The 13,253-nt window shown below is 42.4% G+C and overlaps 1 protein-coding gene across 1 annotated transcript in view; it reads right to left on the bottom strand.

Annotated features, from left to right (window-relative positions):
• The window catches only part of AGBL1 (AGBL carboxypeptidase 1), a 3,520,373-nt gene that overhangs the window by 1,780,449 nt on the left and 1,726,671 nt on the right, over positions 1-13,253 (bottom strand). The gene's annotated exons all lie outside the window — the stretch shown is intronic.

The raw sequence follows: 13,253 nt of genomic DNA, 5'->3' as shown, positions 1-13,253 counted from the left end.
AGCGTACGTGTTTATGGATTAGCGCGTATTTTCTGGCGCACAGGTTTCCCCTGTTCGATTCCATGAATATGTGTTGTTAGCATGCGTGTAGCGTTGCAAGAATTTACCGCCCGTAATTCCCCCGTAATGCCCACATTTTCATGCGTTGGTCCCCATTCCGTGTGTTACGCCCTGTGTTACGCCCACTTTTCTTGTGTGCGCTACACATTGTGCGCTTTCCCTGTGCGCGTCACGCATGGCGTTTGGTGACATGTGCGCCTGCGTGCGCCACCCACGGATTTAGCACACATCCCAGGGTTGACATGCGCAGTGCATTCCATAAATCGACGAATGGCTGCGTGCGCAACTTTAGCACGCGTGCGCTGTGATTTTTACGCTTGCGCTCCCCTTTTCGGCTCACATTTATTCCATGAATTACCCTGATAGCTCCAATCTCTGCTCCACAGCAATGCAGAGCAGTGATTCAATTGGAGAAATAATGAAGACACAAAAAGAACCAGGCAAGACTTTGCCAACTGCACCAGGAATACCAAGCTCAAGATTAACAGCATCAATGGGTAGTGTACATCAGGCCATAAACAGGATGAAATATTTATGAGCAATGTGGGCAGAGCCTACGGGTAGGAGATGCTGTAGCACAGCTGTGTCAGTGATGCAGCCATCTTTACTGTTGATATGCCATCAACAAGAACAGACAGTACACCAGTAGCGGTCCATCTGGCCAGCAGATCCTGTGCAAATCGCTGTTCATCAAGTAAGATGCCCACAGCAAGTTTACAGTTTGAGGGAGTTTTTAGTGCAAAAGGGGCTATTGTAAGAAAATCCTCACAGTGTTGCATGTTGAACAACTGACATTTATAAAAACAAAAAGTCACTACATTGCAGGCGACTATGTAATGGCATTTACTCATATCCGGAACACCAGCTCAGAATGTGACTAGGATTTGTTACGCGGTACAAGTCAGACACTGTAAAAGAGGGGCAGGGTTGTTTTGCGGTGCTTGTGGATGAGTAAGGGATTATTATAGTACTGATTCTAAAACCCTGGACAGTTGCTAACTTACAACTTGCCATTGCTTATTTTGTCAATATAGTTTTTGTAGCCTGCAGTTGTCAGAATTACAAGCATTGGTGGTCAAATGTCCCCAATCACTCTCACATAGTGAAGCCACCTCTTAAGGTGCTCTGGCTCTATCAAAGGGATTAGACGCCCAGTGACGATCTCAGGCACTCCCACAGGGGGCTACCACCCACTACATTTATCAAGTGCTCTCTCAGGTCATAACAAGCCCTTAACGTTCTCTGGCTATTTTACACAGTCAGCTCTTAATAAAGTTCAGGGACTATCTCAATAGGTATGTATGTATGTATGTATGTATTTATTTTTTGTATAGCGCCGATAGCCCGTGGGCATCAGGGCGCTTAGGCAAACAACGAAAAACAAAACAATACAATAGGAACGTCTGCGCTAAGCCATGAGGTGGTCATAATCCCCCGTATCCCAGTTCATCATCTGAAAAGATGAGTCTTCAACCCTTTCCTAAAAACAGTAAGGTTGGTAACAGTTCTGAGTGTTTCTGGAACACTGTTCCACAAGCTGGGGGCCTGCACCAAAAAGGAACTGCCCAGCCCAGATTTCAATTTAAACTTGGGGACGATCAACAGACATTTACCCTTTGAACGAAGATTCCTACTGGGGGTATGTAGCACTAAGCCCTTTTTCAGATACTCAGGAGCAGAGCCGTACAGGCATTTATGCACCAGGCAGAGAGCTTTGAATTTAATACGCTCCTCCACTCTGAGCTAATGCAAGGCTATTCTCTCTGCAGTAACATGATCTCTTTTCTTCAGATTTTTTACCAGCCTAACCGCGTTGTTCTGAAGCACCTGACAACTAGAAACATCCTTAGAGGAGGCCCCTAATAACAGGGCATTGCCATAGTCAAGCCTTGATAGTATAATGGCCCTGGCTACGGTGGCCATATTACCCTCATTAAGAAACGGCCTAATGGCTTTCATGAGCCTTAAGTAATATGCCGTATTTTTTTGTAGGTAGCTAGTCTGGGCATGAGAATCCACCTGTGAGTTGACCATTATTCCCAGGGTCTTCACTTTCTGGACCACCTGGATAGTGGCATTCTTGATTTTAAACGATTTATACTCAGCCCCCAAGTTCGCTAGCTGATGACTTGATCCAAACAGCATCAGCTCGGTTTTAGAGTCGTTCAGACACATCCAGTTTGTCTGCATCCAATCGTCGATTATCTTATAAACCCTGGCTATTATTTCACTGTCTGAATCATAGTGGCTGCCACCCAGTTCCAGAATGAGTTGGGTGTCGTCTGCGTAATTAGTAAACGACAGCCCCGCATTCACCAGTAGACTGCACAATGTGCGCATGTATATGTTAAACAACATGGGGGACAGACTGGCCCCTTGTGGGACTCCGAATAAGATGTCATACGGATCGTAAAAACTACTGCCCCAATGTACTCTTGCTTGGCGATCCGAGAGGAAAGACAAGAGCCAATCAATGGCTCCTTCCGAGCAACCCACATTCTCTCTAAGCGCCTTGATAAGAAGGCGATGATCCACCAGATCGAACGCGGCACTTAGATCCAAAAGCATAAGTACTCCCAACTTGCTTTTATCCATTAAGCTGAGCATCTGGTTCTGCAGGTCCAGCATGGCAGTTTCCGTACTATGGGATGCTCTAAATCCAGATTGTTGTTGATGCAGGATCTCCTCATTCTCAACAAACTGCTGCAGTTGTTGTGTAGCTACCTTGTCCAATAACTTAAGAACAAAGTTCGAATTAGTTATTGGACGGAGATTCCCAGGGTCTTTGGGATCTAGACCTGCTTTTTTAACTAGAGGGGTAATAGTAACTTTCTTAAGATCTCTAGGCACTATGCCCTCTTGAAAAGATGAGTTCACTATTCTCTGTAGAATAGGAGCGAAGATGTCTTTATGTTGTAGAATGATGTTTGGAGGCAGGATATTTTCTGCACAAGTGGTTGGCTTCATGTTATTCAGTACCTCTAACATCTCTGACTCTGAGATGGAGCTAAATTTAAAAGACTGCTCTCTGGCAGAATTATCTGTTACTAAAGGGCAGGTGTCTAGATTAGCAGAGGATCTAGCTTTGATAATATTCTGTCTTGCTTTTTCTGTTTTTGCTTGGAAGGCATTTAAAACCATATTACAATCCTCCTCAGATGGCGTAAATGGAGGGGTGAGAGAGTCAGGCTTTTCAATATTTTCAATATTCTTCAGAATATCAAAAAGCCACCCCTTACATTTCTCGTTTCTCTCACAGAGCACAGCCACCAACTAAAGTTCTTGAGCACTATAACTGGACAGAGCCACCCAAACATTGTCCTGAACTCTCTTACAGGGCAAAACTCCAGATTGAATTTCAGAGGCTGTCTTACAGGGTGCTGACACTGTTTAAAGTTCCTAGGTTCTTGCATAAAGCACCTTGCCTTCCCCTGATAGTCACATGTTCTCCTGGTGAATGTTTTCTCCCACTAAAGTGCTCAAGACATTCCAAAGAGCATTGGCAGCCAGTAAAGTTCATAGGCCTACCACAGAACATCACCTTGAACTAATGTTAGCAAACTCTCCTTCAGACTACTGCTTCCTCATGTGTGTGGGGTGTCCCTGTGAGCCCAATTCCTCCCCCAGCACTACCTCATTCTTGCACAATGCAGAGAGTCTGAAAGGTTGTTCCAGCTGAATTGGCCTCTGCTTTATGGCAACAACTAATGAATAGTTCAGCTCTCACCCAGTTTACAGGCACCATGTAATTCAGGCAATCGTTACCAATATAAATCATGACCCTGGACAAGGTATTCTGCCCAAAGGTTGGCTCTGACATTGACGTGTAACCCCACTTTGCTTGTTAAAATGTTATAGACAACACAGCCCTGCTATTGGCCATGGTTGTTGGAGTCACCAGTACCAATTGAGCAGGCTGCATGGGTATGGAGCTTATGGCATGGCCTGCCAATGTTGCTGTGATGCACTCTTGCCCTGGGATGTACTAGGAACCACTTCCTAAATATAGGGGTTGGTGGTGGCAGGTGGACTGCTAGTGGGTTCAGGGTAGGGGACTCATTTTCCAGGGACATATCTGTATGCCACTGACAAGGCTGGTTCCTCACATCTGTCATTCCAAGTGTCTGATTGTTGCCCCTGTTTTTCTACCTCATTTCAGTTGGGATTGATTTGGTCAAAAACATTTGGTCATGGGAAATTTTGTAATTTTTGGGTTAGGTGCATTTTGCCACATATATATGATGAGTAGACCCCTCACACACCCCTCAAACCCACCACCTTAATTATTCCCATAAAAGGATAGCTACACCTCCATAGTTTGGTCGTACCCCTGAGGGCCCTTTGGGGGCCTCCCCCTACTCCTTGCATCTTTGGCCTGCTGGGTTGCAACCACATTCTTCTCACTGGCCCCCACACAAATAGAATGATTGCTTCAACGGTCCTTCTGCTCTGCTATCAACCCTTCCTTTGTGAGCACTTCCACTGGAGCCACTGTGTCATTTGCCTCTGTGCTCAAAGACTACTCTGATAGCCCAGACCCTGCTTCCTCTACCATTCCTTCTTCTGGTGCATTTCCCAATGCCTTATCTTCCTCAAGAGAATTGGATGACTGGCAAAACGGCATATCCTGGTCACATGAACCTACACCATGGACAACACAAGATTTGTCCTCCTCATCCATCATAGGGAAATCATCCTACACCTTTGAGGATAATTTCAGCTCTTCTTCCTGCCCCCCTCTCCTCCCACCTTCTTCTTCCTCCCAGCATTGCTGGCAAGCGGAGAGTAAATCGGCCTTCAGACTGAAGAACAGAGAAACAAAAACATTTCACAAACTCAAACTGTGAAAACACACTCGACTCCAAAAATAAGTGAAATATCTACTTGACAGTCAACACAAAACATCACTACATGACAAAACAACATAACAGCAAGTGGCGAGACAAGATGACAAGAACAACAAACATGAAGGGGGAACTGTGAAAGGGTAATCAAGTGACTACATATGATTTAGTGATTTTGTGTTTTATAGGAATAGGATCAGGTACAGGAAAGTGTTTTGCTTTTGTTATGTTTTATTAGGAGAAAGCAAAGGGCAGCTCCTTTTTCATATTTTGTATTGGGGAACAAAGAACACATTAACAACACAATAAACAAACCCTAAGAAAACGGGGCACATAATGGACATGAAAAACACTGCAGAGGTCAATAAACATGACAAAAAAGCACAACCCAACAACTTGCCAGTCTTAAAAAACTTCTTAAATGTCTGCTGAAAATACTCCAACCTCCCTCCAAGCCCCCACATGTATGAACTGGCTTGCAAAACCCACAAAGAAACTAGCGTTATGACGTCCCATTTATAGAGGGTCAAACTTCCTTTAGGAGATTTGAGGGTTAGAATTGAATGAACAAATGCAATGAAGCTAATGGAGAAGCCTCTGATTTGGCTGAATAAACTTGGCAAATGTGGCCAAGGCTTTACCCAAAACACAAGGCTCCCCGTTGAATAAAAAATCATTGTGGGAAACCTGAACACCTGCCGCAAGTTCCTCCCAGGGTGCGAGTGTGCTAAATGTCTATCCAACATTTGCAGATTAGGACAGACCACGGCAAAAGGATTTTAGGGTCTTGTGTAGCAGTTTTTTAGATATTTATCCAGGATTAAATGCATTTGAATAGATAACGTTTAGCCAAAAAAGAATCACATGCCTTACTTTAGTTATTTCACTTATAAAAGACATATTTCTGCAAGGATTTCAAGCAAACATGTCTACTATATCCTCCTATACAATTAGCAATTGCATATTCACTTTTAAAGCCTACAGTTCATGTGAATTAAACGTCAGTTCTTAGGTCAGGCGTATCTTGGAAAAATAAATATTTAATGAAGGAGAAAATGTTAGAAGGCTTTGCTTGGTGAAATACTGAAATCACCAAAAAAGGCCTTGGCACTCGGTGAGGGGGGCGGGGGGGACCCATGGCAGTTAATTGGAGTCAATATTATTATTTTTTTGGATCCGGGGCATGGGCACAATCTACACTGGCAGTTTCAGCACCAGTCATGTCTAACTAATTTCTTCCTGGTTCATTGTGGGAAACCTGTTCAATTCCCTTATTGCGACAGGAAAGCACTGAAGATCTGTCAGTCAAATGTTTAAACTCAGGGTCGGGAGAGTGTCTATCCTGGTTAATGTGGGGTGATGCTCTGCATTCATTCTGTGACCTGCAAAAATTAGCAGGATTTTAACATTGGTGGATGACATACAGTACTTTTACCTGACATGACATAACATGACCTTGCATTACAGCCTATTATGACAAGCAACCTAACTTAGCCTCTATACGGTCAAGAAATTGTTTTATCACTTTCCATAGACTTACATTTTAAAGTCATAGATAATTAACTACACACATCTCAGACCTTATATAACTTTAGGTCTACAGTTCAAAGTATGGAGAATTATAAAAAGAATCTCACATGTTCTGTCTTTCCGAGCACTGAGTTTATTGCTGTTCCCCAACCGAATGTTACTCAATGTATTTAACTCAGAAAGATGAAGGGTGTGAATTCGCCACAACAGGACTCGTGACTGTAGGTCACACACAGATCTCTGAATCAAGCACTTAACACGCTGAGCAACCTTTCCCTATTATTCAGTCATCAGTCTAAATGCAATCTAAATACATCAGAAAGTGCACAGTGTCAAGCCGGTAAACATTGGCTTAGTGAGGAGGCAAAGACAGCGGGGGTCATTACGAGGTTGGAGGTAACCATGGCGCTTTTAGCACAATGGCTGCCTCCAAAACCTCGCTCACTCCGCCCCGGTGAATGGAGCTATTACCGCCCCATTCCAAGGTTGGCGGGGGTGGTAATTCCCCTTCACCAGGACCCTTCCCCATTCCCATTTGAGCCCCCATGGGGCTCAATGGGAATGGGGGAGGCGCTAATAATGGTACCGCAAATTGTGGTACCGTTATTGGCACCAAAGTCCCTTTGCGGGTCCCGTCCTTAACACCTGGTAAAACCAGGCATTAAGGAAGGACCCGCAAAGGGAACTCGTAGTAGGGCGGTAAGGGATAACCGGTACCAGTGCCCTTACCGGTACGGGTAATCCCTTACCGCCCAGGTCGTAATGATGCCCAGCGTGTGTGTTTTATGTATTGTTGCAGCATCCTATGATGCACTTCAAGAAATAAAATGCAGAAACCCTACTCTTTTTCACGCTATCGAATATCGCCTTTGGAAGACTCTGACCTTATAAAACCATTGTCCATGTATTATTGTGTTAAATCCATTCATCGCAGTTTCTGAAGACTTGCAATATCCCATTTAGGCTCTGATTTGGACATTTCCTTTCCCTAGAAAAGTCTTGGGGGCCATTTTGGCAGCAGTGCAATAATAGAAATGCAGTCTAAGGGCACTAAATGGACGCATACTTGATGACTATGTATTTTATCTTTCATTTCAAAGTCCACCCCCTGAAACTGCAGTTATACAGTGGGTGTTTTTGAAGCTTTCAAACTTTAACTCTTCCAGTCTGATGTGAAGAAACATCCTAAGAAGTTAGCCATGAAACATTTCAAGGCATCTATTTTTGACATCCTATTCACCCTATCATTATAAAGCTCGCCAGTCCTGAACTAGGCCTTTGGAATATGGTGCCCAGTATTGGGGACATCACAAGTGACCATCAACCAGCATGGAGGACCACATCATCAAGGTATGGAGAATATAATTAACTTTCCAAGAGTACATTTGAATCTCTGCGTCAAATGTGCATGCAGTAAACCCAATAATGTGTGCTACCCAAGGATTCGTCATGACTGGGTAGAATCATTGCTCATGGTTGTGCATGCCGTGTAGCACATTACTACTGCAGTGCAACAATGTCTAGACCAGTCAATACAATGTCAATTAGATATATTCAATTCCCGGACGTATCTGCTTGGTTGATTCCCTGGTGACAAAAGCTAAGCAAATATGTGATTTTTGTGCTATGGCTATCATGACAGCCAAACTGCAAAATCACTAAGATGTGGGTAGCAGCGATAGTGAAATTATTGAATAGCGAAGTCGCAGTGACATCTACAATTAAGTTAGGGATACTTGCACCCTGGCATGGGTCTGCTAGATGCAATACTATATTCTCTGAATGAAATGCTAATTGATTGAATACAAAAGTAGGGCTTTATATCAAACTCTAATGAATTTGGACTAGTTATTTGCGAAGAGGCAGTGCTTGAAATAAGGATAGGTGCATGGCAACCCCTCATTTGAAGCTAAAGTGGTTCTGGATATGGAAGAGGAGATGTGCCATGACCTATTAAAGTGTAACTATGAACAGTGATGAAGTCAGCCACGGGCCAACCAGAATACTCACGCAGATAATTAATTGAACACTTCTCTTAACATTCTCTTTGTTCATTTACGTTTTATTGGATTTGATCAGAATTTGGAGAAAAGAAAATATCCAAACATTGACAGTCATGACCCCCTTCCAAGAAACCTTAGATCCGTTGACTTTGAGAACATTCTATTGCTAGTATGAAATAAAATGTCCGATGATCTTTTCTTGCTCAGGACCCCTCCCATTCACCATTGGAAAATGTGTTCCAATTCGCACAATTGTTTAAAAGCTATAACATTTGTGTCACTGGGAAAATGTGCATTTACAATCTAAACCACTTGAAGGATTTGCTTCAAATTTGAAACATGTGTATTACAAAGCAGTGCAGATATGCTTTTTTCATAGTCTGGTGCAAATCCATCTAGTACTTAAAAAAAAAAGAAAATTGGTAGAAAACCACTGTGTACCCCCAATGCCCAGATGTTTTATTGATATATCTCCCAGAATGAATTATAAAAACTGAGTCTTTTCAGAATTGACAAACCACCATTTCTTTATTTAGTTTTTTACTGATGGGGAGGGGGGGTCATTTTCAGTATAATTCACATGAAAAAGAAAAAATTAAATTACTTTAATGTATATTTATTGATATTGAATGTTGCCATTATGTGGGGTAATAGAAGGGTGAAACGGGAACAATTAGGTAGTTTTACAGTTTGAGAAGAGCTTGACAATGCATTTTGCGTTCATTTGCTTTCACAAGATAAACCATATTCCCCCAGAAAATTTGAATGAATATTGGAAGAGTGTCATGGAAAAAAAATATGTGGTTAGAATGATATTCAAATGACACTTGGAACACTTTGGAATAAGGGTGGATGTGGAGAGGACAAGTAGGATTTGGGATCATCTAAAGTTGGATGGAAGTCTTAGTTTTATGGTGTTTTCATTTTCTCACAAGAATCAATGAAATATTCCTGAGAAGCCTGAGTGACGGTTTGTTGTGTTGCAAAGGGTCATTTCTTGACAGAAGTATTGCCATTATAACTAGTAAAGAAATCATATTCTAACAAGATTTCTTGACGGGAAATCTCACAAGAAATTCTTGCAAATCCAAAAAAGGGTGAAATGCAAAAAAAAGAAAACTGTTTTATAGCGTAACAAAAACACTTGTTGTCCATTAAATATCTTTGATTAAAAGATATTTAAGTTGAAACCGTTCAAGCTGGCAAATCCCTATTAATTGAATCCACTTTAGTTGACATAACGTTAAGGTGATGATTTAATGCAACAAAGCCCCCGGAGTTCTGCAGGTTTTGGAAGCAAGACCTCCTTTACCCTGATCACCTCAGTATCTTCATATAATTGATCAGTTAGGATTTCAGAGCAGGCAGACTGGTATGTAAGCAAATAGACCTTGTGTTATTATATTTTACATGGAAAATACTATTTTGGTACTCGCAATCCAAAGGTAATCTTGGCAAACATCTCCCTTAGGGTTGAAATTCATCTTCCTTAGGTCCAACACCGATTCTCACACAGGGACACCCACCCAACTTCCTCTGAGACAGGGAATGGTGTTCATCCAAGGCCAGTCCCTTCTCCTTTCCCTTGGCCTGTACTTATTCCTCACGCGAGGTTCATTCCTGCCTTCAAACTCATCTCTGCTACGGGGACAATTTGGGCCTTCAGACACAAACGTGGACCTTCAAATAAACTGCATTAGTGTTAATGAATATATAAATATGAGACATGGCATACATAGAGCTGGGGCCGCAATGCATGATGTCCTGGAATGTGATTGTGAATCGACCAGGCACAGAGGTAGGATATTCCCGGGGTTTCATTCATATGTGGCTATTAAGGATGTGCGGGGAGAGACATTTTACCTGGGTGTGTTGATTGTTCCGGATTTGGACCAGACCATCTAGTCTTTCTTTTATTATGGCTCTGGGCTGTGGGTGTGTTCCTGTTTGAGGATTTTTGTGAATATGTTTCCTTGATTTGTTCTTTGTGCACATGGTGAGTCCTTTTTGATGAGTCTTATGAAGTCCGGTGATAGCGGTTAGCACAATATAAAGTTCAAAATAAAAACAAAAGCAAATAAATCTCTGCAGGACAGGGATAATGATATTTTTGGAGTGTTCCATACCAATAGTGAAACAAAAAAATATCTTTTGATTTGATTTGACGTCAATCTCAGGAGGATAGCTCAGCAGCAACGCGCTCGGCTTGGAAGCAAGACGACACAGAGCAACACAGGTCCGATCCCCGGGTCCACGCTTAGAAACTTCTAGGTATTAAGCGCGTTATAAATAACATATCATATCATATCATTCAAGTGTACAAGATGTCTGCTTAACAAAGAGTTCCTTCCTAGCTCTTAAGTGCAAGGCGTGTGTCAATGTGTTGGATGTATTCATTATCTGCTTCCGTGTTAGGAAATCATGTTTTGCTGTTCCTTCTGCTTTAACGTAAAATCCATCCCTATAACAGATTCAAAACATTCCCACTTGAGGGAGCTGGAAGGAGTAACGATTTTATATACATCCTTTCTATTTAATAAAATCATAACAGCATATCCGATGTCTCCGTGCCATCAATCCTTGATCATTTATCTTCTCTACATCCTAGATTCATTGAATAGATGGCATCAATTTAATGGGTTCTATATATTTTTGATTTCACACATTATGAACTGCTAAATGATCCATATGTGATGGTGGTTGTCAAAATGTTTTATGATAAAAACCTGTATATAGCTGGGAAATTCCATACAGCATTGCCTAAAATGGTCAGATAAAATTTTCCCACATGATATCCCCCATACATTCGTTACTTATGTATAGAAAGATGAAGTGAGCCAGGAAAACATGATCTATATTTAGTTTTCTAATACCTTTGCTCCATTCTCTTCCATTTGATTCCCACGATTCACAAACGTGTTTTATAATGGCAGGATCCCATAGGAAAACGTTCTGTGAATGAGGTCCTAAATGTGTTTCATCTTATATGGCTGCAACAGTCCAACGATGTGGGTGATTTTTGTCCTATTTGCATATGGTGTGATCCCAATGTGCAATCCGTGCCATATCACGAGGAAATGTAGCAATGCAATAACAGACTGATTTGCATGAAGGATACATTCAATAGGAAGTCACTGGCAACAGATAGCACAATGGATGACGCGGGTGTGGGCCGAGCCAACACATCCCATTCTGCACTGCCAGTGCAGTCAGCCTCTACTGCCATAATGGGGGATTATTGTGAGTAGCTGCACTCTTTAAACAACAAGTGAGGGTGTTCTTGCACCAACATTAGAGGAGTGAACGTGGCCACTGCTGTACCATACCAAGTCCCACGGAGACAGTGGTGCGGCTCTCGGTTGTGTATTGTTACAGCCCTCTATCAAGGTGCCCGCCAACAGGTTCATTACTGGCCTTTTCTGCAAATTGGGCTGGCAAGAAGATGGCTCTGCCACTGGCAGAGGCCATCCAATTGCTAAATATACCGGCCTCCTCTCACACCGAGGCATCAGTTGACCTGATTTTCACAGCATTGTTTGTCATCAGAGGAGAGACCACAGTGACAGATTCTGTAAATAAGCCTACCAGAGGTAGTCAACATTAGCACATTAAGGCCCTTAATCATGGAATTTTTAGCATTGTCTAAAGTGACTTTGCACTGGTGCAAAATGTCTTGGCACTGCCAGCAAACACCCTGCTTCATAGAGTGGTGCAACGTGTATTTTTGCAGTTTTTTGCACTGCTAAAGTACTCTTTGCACTGTGCTAAATGAGCCTAATTCACAGTGCAATTGGTAATTTTGCAGTGACTTTGCAGTGCAAAAATACATTTTACATCGCTCTGTGAATCAGGGTGTTTGTTGGCAGTGCAGAGTCAGTTTTGCACCAGTGCAAAGTCACTTTGAACCACGCTAAAAATTCCATGAGTCAGGCCCTAAGGCTGTGCACTAATTCTTCCTCTGTCATGGTTTTATGTCACAGAGGACCATGCTTTCCTCCTTAGTTTTAAAATGGCATCAGTTTATACTTTCAGTATCAGTATTAAAAAGCATCAGCATTTTATTGAAAAACATTCAGAGACTATGCTTAAATAAAATGAAGGAGCCAATGGCAAGTGAGGGTTTACACTAACACGCCTCTCCTTCTCTAATTAATATGCACCTCTCATAGAGGTCAGGCCGCCCTTAATTTGGCCTAAGCTCTTGATCTGATATGTCGGGGTAGCATCAGGAAATTCTGGGGCAGAAGGATAGCAGGCAATCATCCAACAGCTGATGCTGCACCCTTACTTAGTTTCCTCCTTTTGTTTTAATGTATGTGGCGGACTACATCCGCTTTCCACCAACACGCCTACCTCATGACAATCAAAACGGTAAGAGGCAAATATATATATATGTACCTGGAGAGCTCCAGGTTCCTTCTCTCAAATGTGTTATTAACCCCTTAAGTGCCAAGGACGAGGTATCTCGTCCTTGGGATTACCTCCCTGTTGCCAAGGACGAGATACCTCGTCCTTGGCACATAAGGGGTTAATGAAGGAGAAAACTGTTAGAAGTCATTGAATGGTGAAATACCGAAATCACCAAAAAAGGCCTTGGCACTGAGGGTGGGACCTGTGTCTTAAAAAGTACTTCCATGGAGCTAAGTGTCCATACACCCCTTTTTCCCGGCTTAGATATGATATGGCATTTATAACGCGCCTTTACACAATTGTTTCTAGGCGTGACAAGACATTGGAGGAATGTCCCCTCCCTCCAATCCTTCAAATACAGAGCAAAACAATGGGTCTATGAGCAAGACGAAGCTTCGGCCACCCT

This window comes from Ambystoma mexicanum, chromosome 11, assembly GCF_040938575.1.
Source record: "Ambystoma mexicanum isolate Mex_15411 chromosome 11, UKY_AmexF1_1, whole genome shotgun sequence".
Classification (NCBI taxonomy): domain Eukaryota; kingdom Metazoa; phylum Chordata; class Amphibia; order Caudata; family Ambystomatidae; genus Ambystoma; species Ambystoma mexicanum.
This window is presented reverse-complemented; position numbering and strand designations above follow the sequence as displayed.